Below are 13,695 nucleotides of genomic sequence, written 5' to 3' on the forward strand. Positions count from 1 at the left end.
TTTCCGACGACCTGCCTGAGTGACTAACTTGCTGCTTCAGCCTGACCTAATAAATCGCATTACCGTGGCCAGCGGTGTAATTACTGGCCAGCTGTCGTGCCTCTTTTTTAACTCTGGGCTGGACTGTGTGGACTCGACTGGACTGGACTGCAGGAGAGCCAGCAGAGTGGAAGGAACAGAAATCCAATAGAGTGGACAGAACTGGATTCACAATATGCTGTATCTGTGAGGGCTTTTGACAGCTTGCTTGAGACTGATTTCATATTTTACTTTTCCTTTTTGGTAGTTTGTAATGACTCAGCTGCCTCCTGCAGCAACAGAGAGGAAGATTATCAGACAGGTAGCAAAGAGTCACTGAGAGGTTAATGGAAAACGATGGGTTAATTCAGACAGTGGGGGTTGTCATTTTAATGTCCGCCTTAGTTTTCTCTTCCACATAACTGATTAACCTGGAGGTTTGTTCAACGTCTATGATTGTCTGACGTCAACGTAATTGCTGAGATCTCAGCAATGATGTAGGTGAATACAATTTTACCTGCACCCAGTGTTGTAAGACTGCGACCGCATTTTTAGTCGGTCTTGTCTCAGTCTTAGATAAAGAGGACTTGGGATTTCATTTCGAGACCACAGATGCAGTTATATCACTAAATTGCCTGTGCATTCGCTGATGTGGTCAGCGAATTTTACACATTATACAAGGCTTGTTGGTGGTTCAAAAAGAACACAAAAAGCTACTATATTGTTAAAGAAAAGACAGAGAAAAGTGAAGACTTAGTAGTATTGAATAATTGTTTGATGCAGTCTGTACTTATGGTCTCTAGAGGAAGATAAGAGTCATCCAGAAAACCTGATGCCTAAACAAATTGTATTTGTGGATGTCAAAACATGGAAAAGGAGTGTTGAATAAAGATGGTTAAGTTGATTTCATCCCCTTTGTTTTTTTGACAAAGGTCAGTTTAAAAGATTTTTGTCAGATTTTGAGAGACTCTAGTCACGCTCATCCCGCTCGTCATTTCCGGGTAAGCACTCCACCAATCAGATTGGTCATTGAGTCCGACTGCCCGCCTTCCGATTCAACAGGTCAAATCGGCCCAAATGAAGGCCGACGGCTCCTTCGACTGACGACGGCACAGAGCACACTGAACAGACTCGAGTCACTGACCTCGCCAGACTGTTCGATGGCCGATAATCGGGTTGGTGTGTCAGGGCCTTTAGGGTCGATTTAGGTGGTCTTGACTACAACCCTACAACGTAAAGAAAATAAAACCAAAGTTGTATTAAATACTTTATCTTGGTAAAACATGGCTCTTTATTCTCCGGCTGCACTAATCTATTGAATTAATTGGCTGATCTGCCATCAAACTTCCATGTAGGAAGACAGGTTTAAGTCCCCTGCTACACAGATGGAGTTCTCTGTTAAAGATGATTCAGATGCTTATTTCCACTCCAAAAAAGACTTGTGCAATTCGAAGAACAACAGACCACACTTACCTTGTACAACCTGTGACACGTTATGAACACCTCACAACCTTCTGTGCCTCATGCTTGTAATTCACTATGAAAGGGTCTTCCAGAAACAGAAACACAGCAACTACAAGAAGACAATATGCCAAGGTATTGTTTCAAATGTCTGAAAAAGCTTTAATGTTACTATACTGGAACAGACAAACATGAATGATGAATTTGTACAATTTTTAGTCTGAAAATCTAAAGGAGAGACCAAGTCCAGTGAACACTGCACTTGTCCAATCTTGCTGATGTCTCTCTTTAGAGATAGCGTCCTATCATGTGTTACTTGACATGATGTCTGCCCCCGAACAGATGCCAAATGAGCCTTTCCACACCAAGACGAGTAAAAAGTTTCCTTATTATGAGGAGCTACTGTACTGTCACTTTTAGCCATTACCAATGTTTAAAGGTGTGATAGAATGATTATATAGGGTATTTCACACTGTTCCTTAAGGTCTCCTAATAGGGTATGTAACATTGGTTGGGCTTTCTGTGGGCCATTAACTACCCTGTGAATATGGCCCTATTCTGAACAAGAGCTTTTCTTCCAAATATGGTATGCTCATGAATATTTAGATGAGCTGCGCGCTGATTGGTTGAGCGACCCACATACGCATACATTGGAGTCTCATATTAGACACACACACACACACAGTCTGTTACATGCCCAGACATGCGCGAGCCGCTGCAGCGGCTGTAGCCGAGACAAAATGTTTTGACACTTTTTATTATAACTAGTGTAGTTGTAACGTTACCCTTGGGACATAAAAACCTCCACCAAAGAATCACAACTCACCTAATAGCTAAGTGCAGGGAGCAGAGAGTGAACCCCTGCAATGACCTCTGCCAGTACCTCTGCATTCCGTTGGACTCCATTGTCCGATATACTCGTTCTAAACACTTTTCTCTGGGCCAGTAGGCTATTCCGTTGTACAGTCTGGAACACTGCATTTACGACCATGGTTCATTTTCAATATCCTTGAAAAACTTCCACACTTGTTCTTTCTAAAGTCCTACATAGCGCAGGTTGTGTGTGAGATCCTGACAGAGCTCCAGCTCAGCGGGTCTGTGAAGGGGTAGAGGCGGACAGAGAAGGCAGCAAACCCGGCCGGCAGCCGCCGCCTGTCCCGGCAGATTGTGGAGCTCGTGAAGTCCGATACTGTCCTACCAAATTTGCAATTAGCCATCAATTTTTGTGAAACAGTCCATATTTGAGCTTTACATAGTTGATTTCTCGCATAAAAAAGTCTCAGAAGTGAATTTAGTGTTAAAATAGCAGATGAACAATACAATTTCAGAGATCTGTGTGACCTAGATTCAGAAGACTAGCTGACCTCAGGTCAGTTGTGTAGCCTATGTAAATGTTGGGGCGTGACAAAGACTAGAGACTAGAGCCAAATGAGGAATTGACGTCAACTTTTAGCTTTGTTGAGATTCGCCCTTTTTCAGCAGCAGTTTCAAATTGTGAGATTTGCAGAGGAAAGAGGTGTCAATGGGATTTTGAGGTTCTATGTATGTACCCACCAAACTGTCGTTTTTCAACTATGACAGGGTAAAATCGGTTTTGCATTCTATCACCCCTTTAAAATATGCAACGGTTCAGGCAGCAAAGTCAAACTGAGATCAGGACTTTAAGAACCTTGAAGTGAGAAGGACAATAAACTTGTTTTAATCTGATCCCATGGTGTGGTAATAAAGTCTGAGCTGGCTGCCTAATATTGGCATCTGCAGGAGGGCAAGAGAGAGTGACTGTGTGTGTGTGTGTGTGTGTGTGTGTGTGTGTGTGTGGGGGGGGTGAAGCTTTGGCTGATGATAGTCAGCAGGAGATTCAGAACCCCTCCCTGAGCCCGACTCCATCAGAGAGAGAAGAGGATAGGAGAAGCAATGAGGATGATGGAGGGGGGTAAAAATGTGATTCTGTTACTGTGTGTGTGTGTGTGTGTGTGTGTATGTGTATGTGTGTGTGTGTGTGTGTGTATATATGTGTATGTGTGTGTGAATGAGACAGAGAAGAAGACAAAAATTTGATTAAATGGTTCTGTATGTCATGATTCTATAATCATGAATGTAGACACGTGAAATAAGAATATTATGTTTGTGAAAAAGGTTCCCAGGGTGATGTTTTCTAATTGTTAATTTCTCCCTTTTTAAACTAGTGTCAGCAAATTGTCAATTCTGCATCAATTTTGTCAAGACTGCCTATATTCGAAATGTTAACAGTTAATTTCTCGCCTAAAATGTTGTCAGAAGTGAATTTAGTGATGAATAAGATGGCGAAAATTTTTAAAATTGTCCTGTTGTTGGTCTATCTGTACCCTCGCTGACCTAGGTCCCTATGCTGAAAAGGGAACAGGGAAAAGACCCTGCCCTGAAGTAGGAGCTGAAAGAGTTACAGGAACTGCAGCCAAAGGAACTTTATAATCCCCAAATTGGTCCAGTCGGAACACGAGAAAAAAAAGAGTTCTAGGAATTTTTTGTTCTAGGAACTGCAAAAATCCCTCCGGTCGGAAAGTGGCTACTTTAATCATTGGCAATCTGGGCTGAAGAGGAAGAAGAGGGCCTAGTAGTCTTCCTCTTTCTGTGTGACCAGACACTGTTTGGCTAGTTAACAGCAGGGGAGCATAAAATCCATCCTATTCATAGTTGCTCACCTTGAAATATTGGTGGCATTCAAATGTTTGCTATGTGCCTGTTAGGATCAGGTTTCAGTGGGCCTCTCTGGTTAGTCAATATCCTTGACGTTCCAATTCTTGGATTGTTCCGGTGCCGCAAGAAATTTCGCCGGATGCGTTTATTTACAGTTTCCTTCTACTTGTTGGAATTTTAAGGACTATGGTTAACTGCTCCTCAGATCTCTGCAGGGAAAATCCAGACAGCTAGCTAGACTATCTGTCCAATCTGAGTTTTCTCTCACACAACTATTTTACAGCAGCTCAGTGTGGAGTTTAGAGCCGCCCATGACGATTGTGATTGGTTTAAAGACATGCCGATAAACCAGAGCACGTTTCATCCCGGAATACTATGTGGACTAGCCAGACCCTTCTCTGCTCCGCAGCGTGTGGATGGTCTGGCATAGCGAGACTAATCTCTTATTTACTTAATCCTAGTGTATATCGACCACGTTTTATTTCTGGGATTGTAAATTACGCCGGATGTACCCCATTTTTGTGCCAGATGTCCATTACCTTTCGCTTTCTTTGCGTTGGCATTTTAAAATCGGTAGCTAGACTGTCTGTCCAATCTGAGTTTTTTGTTGCACGACTGAAACAACTTTTGAACGTATACATGTTCCACCAAAACAAGTTCCTTCCCGAGGCTATTTTGCAGAGGCACCGTCACTGTGACGATTGTGATTGGTTTAAAGAAATGCCAAGTAACCAGAGGACATTTTTCTCCCGTCCTGGAATGTTGTGTGGACTAGCCAGACCCTCCTCTGCAGCGCTGTGGAAGAAGGTCTGGCAATGCGATGCTAACCTAATCCCAATGCAGTGGTTTAGTCCAAATAGGGTGAGGCAAGGAGGGATAGACAGTGTAAAGCCATTTAAAAGCATTGCCTGTGGGAGAGTTGTTGTTGGTAGCAGCAGCTTGCTGTGATGCTGTGTTATTTCAGTTATTTTTTCATCTTATTTGCACTTTTATAATTTTCCCGAGACTTTTGTTCTTCGCCTGTTTTATTGTGATATTTGGTTAATGAATGCACTGCCTTTTTTGGCACAGACTTCTGCCTCCTGAGCCATTCTTTCATTAAAAAAAATGTTCTCCTCACCTGCAGTGCCAAACAACCACACTAATATCCTGCATTTAAAGAATTACTACCAGTAATGTTATGTGTGGGCTGTGTCTGTCGGTGTGTGTCTGTCCTCAGTCTGTCCTCAGAAATAAATTTGAGTGGGCACAGTCAGAAATAGTGCCACAGTAGGAACATGAATCACACACAGTCACAATGGGATGAGCTGAGACTTTATATTTTTTTGTTTCAAACTTTCTTGCAAATACATTGTCCTTTGGAAAACAAATTGGAAATTAAGGTCGTCACACAAAAGATCCACTCAAACATTTTATTGGCAGATTCATTTAAAATGCTCGAAAGTTGAAAGCAGCATTTAATCAATACCTTTTTTTTGCAATTATGTTTCATTGTACAAAACTGGATAAGAAGAGAGCTGGGATTTTCTACTGTGAATGTGGTGAATAGAAAACAAAAACTCTCTCCCGAACAAAAAACATGCCGATTTGAAGCAGCATCAACTATGAGCATCATCAATGTGTGACAGATGACTCATCATCGGCTAGCTGTTGAAAGATGCACTGTATAGCAGCTTTAACTAATAAATAAATGTTCCCTTGAAAACTAATAATCTCAAAGTGCAGGCCTGCCTTTTAGGTGTATGACACCGCCATATATCACTGCAGCGATTAAAACATGTTAATTAATAGACGAGTTAACGAGCTCCGAGTTTCATAAGTGGGTCGTTAACCGGCATCGGCCTGGCCAGTGAAAAGCAACAAATTGAATACTTCCCTGTGTCATCCCTGGGATCGCTGTTTTAGTGTGTGTTGGCTAGTGTGTGCGGTTTACAGGGTGTAAAGGTCTTTAGGGTGATAAGACGGCTACCTTGTACACACTGCATCATACACGATCGCCCCCACCTGGAACAGCAGATGGTGGGAGCTCGCAGTGAAACCGGACAGATGGTAAAGTGTTGTGGGCCTCTCACCTCCAGGAGACACCGTCTAAACCTGCAAAATCTTCTCTTCACTGCATATTTTAAAAAGGTCAATTTTCCCAAAAGGTGAACAGATTGAGGTGTTTCCAATCATTAGTTCTACACGGTTTTTTTTTTTTTGGCCAACACCATGAAACCGAGAAAACAGTGTGTAAACATCCTGAGGGGAAGTGTTGTTAAAGAGTCAAGACATTCATTAAAACTAGGGATGCACCGATTACAGGATTCTACTTTGGATTCGGGCCGAATATTGGGCTTTTTTTACGGGGTTCGATTTCTGCCGAACCTTAGAATTGTTTTCCACTGAACAGAACCCTACGCTTGCGCTAAGCGCGTCGGCATAATGACACCGCCGTTGATTACGGGAAAGTGTTTACGTCGGTGGACCGTTCAATGCAGCAGGCTGTGAGAAAGTGAAAATGGAACATGAGCAGAGAAAGTGTTGTTTGGCAGTACTTTCAGTCAAAAGAAGGCCATTCAAGTCAAGCTACATGTTCAATTTGCAATGCTGATTTGTCTCGAGGGGGCGAGGACCCTAAACAATACACAACATCGCCGCTGTTAAAACATTTGCGTATGAAACATCCGAAAGAATATGAGTTGCGCATGAAGGAATCAACCGACAGCAGCCAAAATGCAGCAACTTCAGGTACGGCAAAGGAAGGACAGTCACAGCTAAAAACTTGTGTTCACCAGACGACCATTACCAGCTTTGCTAGCCCTACACCGAACAAACAGTGGGCATCAGATCACCCACGAGCCAAAGCCATTCATGCAGCAATTGGGAAAAGGATAGCCATTGACTACTTTATGGGATTATAAAACTAAAGGCTAATATTTTGGATATTGATTGGGTCTTGAGATAGGTTAAACATAGGCCTATGGTAATTGTCAAAATAGTTTTTCCCACTTGTTTTTCCCAAAATATTGCCTATTCTTTTTTTTTTACAGTTAAAATAAAACAAAATGAAAAATACAGTGCTGTGGACATTGTTTACTTCATTAATGTGTTTACTGTGTTAATGGACTGAGGATGGGAGTAGGATTCGGTATTCGGATTCGGCAGAATCTTAACCAGTGGATTCGGTATTCAGCCGAACCCCAAAAATCTGGATTTGGTGCATCCCTAACTAAAACCTGCAGGAATAATGTTTTAGGGTCTATTCTGCTTGCATGGACTTTGCATGTAGTTACATACATCTCTTTGCCAATCATCATTACAATCTCTCTTTTCACTTAAGATGATGATGTAAATTCCATCGTTGAATAGAGACAACTAAAAGATGAGGTTCAAAATTCTTGACCCTGGAATCAGCAGTTGAAAGAAACACTCAAACCAAGAGGTGCATTTAGTAGCTATCCTCAAGCGTTTGATCATACATGATCTTCATAAGATGATGATTTGTAACAGAAGAACACTTCTAGATAAAAAAGATGACAAAAACACAAATTCCTGTTTCCCACTGAACAACCTCTTTTCTTTAACGTAACCAATAAATACAGCTTAATAACATCTCAGTTATTGGATAACCTATAATAACGTGATATACTTTTTGCTGAAACTGTCTTTTTGCTTGCCTTTGTTGTCAGAAGGTCAGAGGGATGACACCAAGTCACAGCAGTGATTAATGACGGGCTTCTACCATAGGAGACAGATGTGCTTTGTCTTGCTATAAGACACAACACTGCACTGTACAGTTCATGACGAGCACGAGCATCTGTAGGAGAATCGTTTGCTGCTGGCTAGTGGTAACACACTGCCACTACACATCTTTGTTTAGTCTTATTTTTCTACTCATACTTGTGTTCTTGTGAATCCTTAATGTGTTTATGAATGCAAGGGCAAATTGCGCACACACACACACACACACACACACACACACACACACACACACACACACACACACACACACACACACACACACACACACACACACATACATAGTTTAAAAGCATACAAACAAATGTGCATAAATTACTTTAACATTCACATTGGTAAATGCACACAGAGTTATGAGTTCACATAAGTTCAAGTTCAGATCATCAACACACACACACACACACACACACACACACACACACGACAGGTGCAGCCTCCAGTCCTGCAGTCTGTCAGATGTGCCTGAGCTGAATGGCCGAGGGCTGAAAAAACATTCAGTCGCTCATCTGGCTGAGCAGGAGGCCCTAAATAGGTCAGAGGCATCACAGACCTGAACACATACTCTCTCTCTCTCACACACACACTCACACACGCACGCAATGATGCAGCCATATCAGTATTCACAGGTCACATTTATTTGGGAGATAACTTCGGATAACATCATTTGTAAGTCATTTGTCATTAGAATTTAAAACTGTCATATATTCATTCTGACAGAATTGATGACATCATTCTCTCATGTAATTTAAGGACATATTGAGTCATACTAGCATTAGCAAGCTTAATTTTATTTTAATCAATGTTAATGTGTCTGAATGAGCATGTGAATAGATGTCGATGTGTCTTGTGTTTGACTGTGTATAAAATAAGTGTGTGTGCATGTGTGTGTGTGTGTGTGTGTGTGTGTGTGTGCGCGCGCGTGCGTGTGTATGTATGTATGTGCACGAGGTAAATATAGTCAGCATGGAGGGAAGGAGTCAGTTCAGAGCTCCAGGTCCCTTCAGGCCTTGGCAGCGTCTGCCGACTCAACGTGGCTCCCGGCGCTTCTCTCACAGGAAGCAGCGAGGAAGAGAAAGCTGCTGTTCATCAGACTTCTCTTTTCATGGAAATCAAAACACTTCCACTAATGTAAATAAAAAGGTAGTTATCTGTTTTTCTTTGCTTTTTTGCTTTCATGGAATATGAGAAAGACAACCTAATGTTTCTTTCTTTTTTTATTGAACATGTTGGTATGATTTATCATTCATTTAATAGAGCTAATGTCAGTTGATTTATTTCATTTTGGATGTGATATAAGCAACCATGTGTGTCTGCTGTGCGGTGATTATTAGCTGAACACTAATCAGCTGTCATAACTCACCTTTAACTCCTATGGAGAGTCTAATGTCACTCAATATATTGCATAATAATGTCACCATATGGAGCATCATCTTACAGGGAATTCCATTTGCATTTGTTTGAATGAATATAAATGTCATTTCATCTTGCAGACTCAAACATATGATCAATGTCAAAGATAAAGTATAGTGTAATTTTGTTTTGGTACTCAAAAGTGTCCCAAAATACCACAAATGTCTTCCTGGTTCTCTGCTGATGATTTAAAACCGAACCGTGTAATTTTGCAATGAAATTTGAGACTGTACTAATATGGAGCTGTGTGTAAAGTTGAATTGATCACTGGGCTATGATTGGCAATATTACTGCTAATATTTCAGAGTTACTGAAAACACTGCAGGAGCAGTGAGGAAGTGTCACTTATGTAACTTTACGACCACGTCAGTGCGCCTCATTTCTGCCTCTAGCCTGATCGCTGCCATATTTGATTTCAAGTGTTTGCAAGCTCTTGGACAAAGGCAGCCCGAGGCGGGTGCGGCTGTCTCTGACAACATCCCCTCACACACAAAAACACATACCCAAAGTTCAAATCCGTTTGCACATTAAAGCTCCAACATCCTACATGCTACTGTACATGTACTTTGTCCGGGCACTTTTTGCGACATCCCACCACTTTTCTCTTATTAACGTTCTCCTATTAATCGTTGTTCTTGCTGTTCATCAGCGAGGCTCCAAAGTTATGTGATAAGAGGCACTGACGCCATGGTGGGAATAAATTAAGTGGATCCTCACTGTTGTTTCTGCAGAGACTTTCTCCTGCTGTGATACAGTACATGGAAGTTGGAAGGATTAAGAGAAAGAGAAAAGCCTGAGCCAAGACATAATGCCTCTTTGAAATCCTCCGCACCCTCTGCAGACGACTAATTTCCCTCTCTACTTAAATCCACTCTCCCTCCGTGTCTTCGTCCCTCTCTATCTTTCTCCTCCCCCATCTCCCCATCTCGCATTCTCCAACGGCGGGTCCCTCTCTTTGGCTTCTTGTCTCTTGCTGCTCTTAATGTCAATGCTAAATCCTGTTGACAGCATGTCTATGGTGTTTGTGCTCCTGTGACTAAGCTGATCTCGCCGGCAGATTTCCCACATTTACACTGTACGGAAATTGTTCTGCTCAGTGAATAGACAAGAATTTCTCCTATGAAATTGGTGCAAAAATACTGACAGCTTCGACATCTTCACCTTTAATGCAATTATCACTTAAACAATGGCTTTTTTGCTCCGTCAAAAAGGTGGCGTATCCTGTATTTAAAGACTTTCACATCATAAAGACCTTTTAGTCATATAGAGAAAATTACTAAAAGCTGCTCTGCCAATGCTGTTTTTGGAGGGTTTAGCCTCCACATCATCTCTGCCTTCATTCCTCCCTCTCTCTCTTGGCAGCCATTCTGCCGTCTGTTCGTATTGTTCTCTCCGTCCTTTGCCACCTCCCTTCCCTCTCTCCTCTCGTTCACCTCTCCTTAATCCTCCCTTCTCTCCTTCGCTCTACAGCAACAATCATAGTTGGTGCAGAGATGTACAATACCGTATTGACAGCTCACACAGCAGCAACAATAATGCAAAATGCTGACACTCATTTTTCAAGGACAGCCGGGGCCTCACACGCAGTGTGTGACAGTGTACAGGTTACATATGAATGTATATCCATATAGTTAACATTTATGAAAGGGGCATGAGTAAAGCTTGTGCTTCACCAGTGTGCATAAATCACTGAGTAAAAAGTCAAGTCATGGATTTTCTTTAATCTCTACCGGTCACCAGTGAAGGTTGACAAAGGTTATGCAGAGAGTCCTGACGTCAATTCAGGACTGGCTGCTAGCTTTCAATAGCTTCTACAGTACCTAATACAGTCTTTACTATTGTACATGTATTAAGAAGGTTAAACAGCCATTAATGTGTTACATTCAAAAACTACTACTTCACAAAGGTTTACCAGTAATGGATTCCACATGGTATTGTGACAGGTTAAAGGAAATATACTCATAGCCTGTTCATAAGTTAAAAAAGTTAATACATTTAGGAGCATAGGGATTGATTCAAATCATGACATTGTGTTAAACAATACAAATCTGTCACATGTGTAAACAGGATACAAATTCTAAGAGAAAGGTGTAAATATTGGTAACTTTATTCTTTGGTGTCTGCATGTACCTGGTACTATCTACATACTGGTATACTGGTATTTTCCTCATTATACTAAAGTTTTCAGTGAGGAAATATCAAGTAGTGGCGTAACATTATACAACTTGTTCTTATTCCCAACTTGCCAAATACTGATGCTTGGTCAGTGGATCTTAGAGTCAGATACCAATGTAAAAATCACCCTTTAGTGTTTGTATTGGTTATCTATTTGACCCTAACACTACGTATCTAACCCTAGCCCTTGTAACTAACTAGGAATGCACCGAATCCAGATTTTTATGGTTCAGCCGAATACCGAATCCACTGGTTAAGATTCACCCGAATCCGAATACCGAATCCTACTCCCATCCTCAGTCCATTAACACAGTAAACACATTAATGAAGTAAACAACGTCCACAGCCTCTAAAATAGTTAAATGTAACAACTTATTGTTGAATTCACAGGAAAGCACATCGTTATCACCAGTTGAGTGACAATTTTGTTTGGCACATTTGCGCTAACCAGTGTATGATGAAGGCATGTTGGGTGGGTGAAATTACAAAGCTAACTTTAGCTAACGAGCAGCAGACAGCCGTTCAGTTGTTCCGCTCCCACTGTAGGGAGACTCATTTGCCGAGAGAATGGCTGACAGCCCGGGAGAGACCCTGTCTGGTTAACACAAGTTTTTAGCTGTGACTGTTGTTCCTTTGCCGTACCTGAAGTTGCTGCATTTTGGCTGCTGTCTGTAGATTCCTTCATGCACAACTCTTATTCTTTCAGATGTTTCATGCGCAAATGTTTTAACAGCGGCAATGTTGTGTATTGTTAGGGTCCTTGCCACCACGAGACAAATCGGCATTGCAATTTGAAAATGTAGCTGGACTTGAAACGCCTTCTTTTGACTGAAAGTACTGCCAAACAACACTTTTTCTGCTCGCAAGTTCCATTTTCACTTTCTCAAAGCCTACTGCATTGAACAGTCCACCTAAGTAAACACCTTCCCATAATTAACAGCGTAGTAATTACGTCGACGAGCGTAGCGCGCATAGTGCAAGCGTAGGGTTCAGTTTGGTGGAAAAAAATTCTAAGGTTCGGCAGAAACCGAACCCCATCAAAATGCCCAATATTCGGCAGAATCCGAAGCTGAATCCTGGATTCAGTGCATCCATACTTGTAACCCTAAGTATATAACCCTAACCCTAAGTATCTTACCCTAACCCTTGTTACCCTAACCCTATGTATCTAACCCTAACCCTTCAACTACCCAGTCGTTCTTTCACATCTCCTAACCCTAAGTATATAACCCTAACCCTAAGTATCTAACCCTTGTAACCCTAACCCCATCCATAACATGTCAGTTAAATGTATATTTTTTTAACCCCACTCACGATCTCTCCCTAACTTCCCCTTTACCCTGCACATTGAAAAATGACGCCAAATCAGTACCGACCCAGAGCGTCAAAAAGCGACGCCAAGTGTCTCAACCAAGCGCGTCGAAAAATGACACCAATGGGCCACCCAGAGCTGCGTCTGATTCATGCTAAAGGAGGGTCAGTAACAAACGCCAAAGGCACCTGACTAAGTGTCGCTTTTTGACACTCTGGGAGTGACAATCAACAACCCTTTCTCTTTCTTATCGGTGTCTGTAAAAACTTTCAGTCATTCATTAGCATAGGATGATTGTCTAAGTTTTATTTTCAAATGAGAGACAAAACATGTTCAAGAACCTACAGCATATCCAGTTTTCTTCCCAATCGGGTCCCTGTGTAATGGAATGAACCACATGCCAGACTAGAGTATAGTTATTTGTAGGGCAGGACTTTAAGGAGTTTGCTTCATTTGCTTAAAATATGGATATATGAATATTTGGAATTGGTTTTCTTACATTTACTTCTTACTTCTGGAACAAGGCATGGACGTTCTGTCAAGTTAGAGTCACTGGGAAACCATACTTTTTTTTAAAAACAATACATTTATGTAACATGGAAGACATGTGACATGAGCCTCACATCTCGAGGCTAACCCGACTAGCATGGTTTAGCTAACAACTGTCCCACTGTCAAAGCTTTCTGGGTGGAACTCCTGCACTAATATGTTCCACACTTGCAAAGACGTAGACCTAATTAGATCAGGCTAATTCTAGAGTAGTTATTTGGTTCATAGGACGTACCAAATTAAAGACAGTCATGTACAAAATTGTTTGAGATGAATACACCAACACTCTGATTGTGCACTGTGGGTATTTAAATGGCAAAATGTGGCTGTCATTTTCTGCCAGTTCTGCCTTG

Source organism: Perca fluviatilis, chromosome 13, assembly GCF_010015445.1.
Source record: "Perca fluviatilis chromosome 13, GENO_Pfluv_1.0, whole genome shotgun sequence".
Lineage (NCBI taxonomy): Eukaryota > Metazoa > Chordata > Actinopteri > Perciformes > Percidae > Perca > Perca fluviatilis.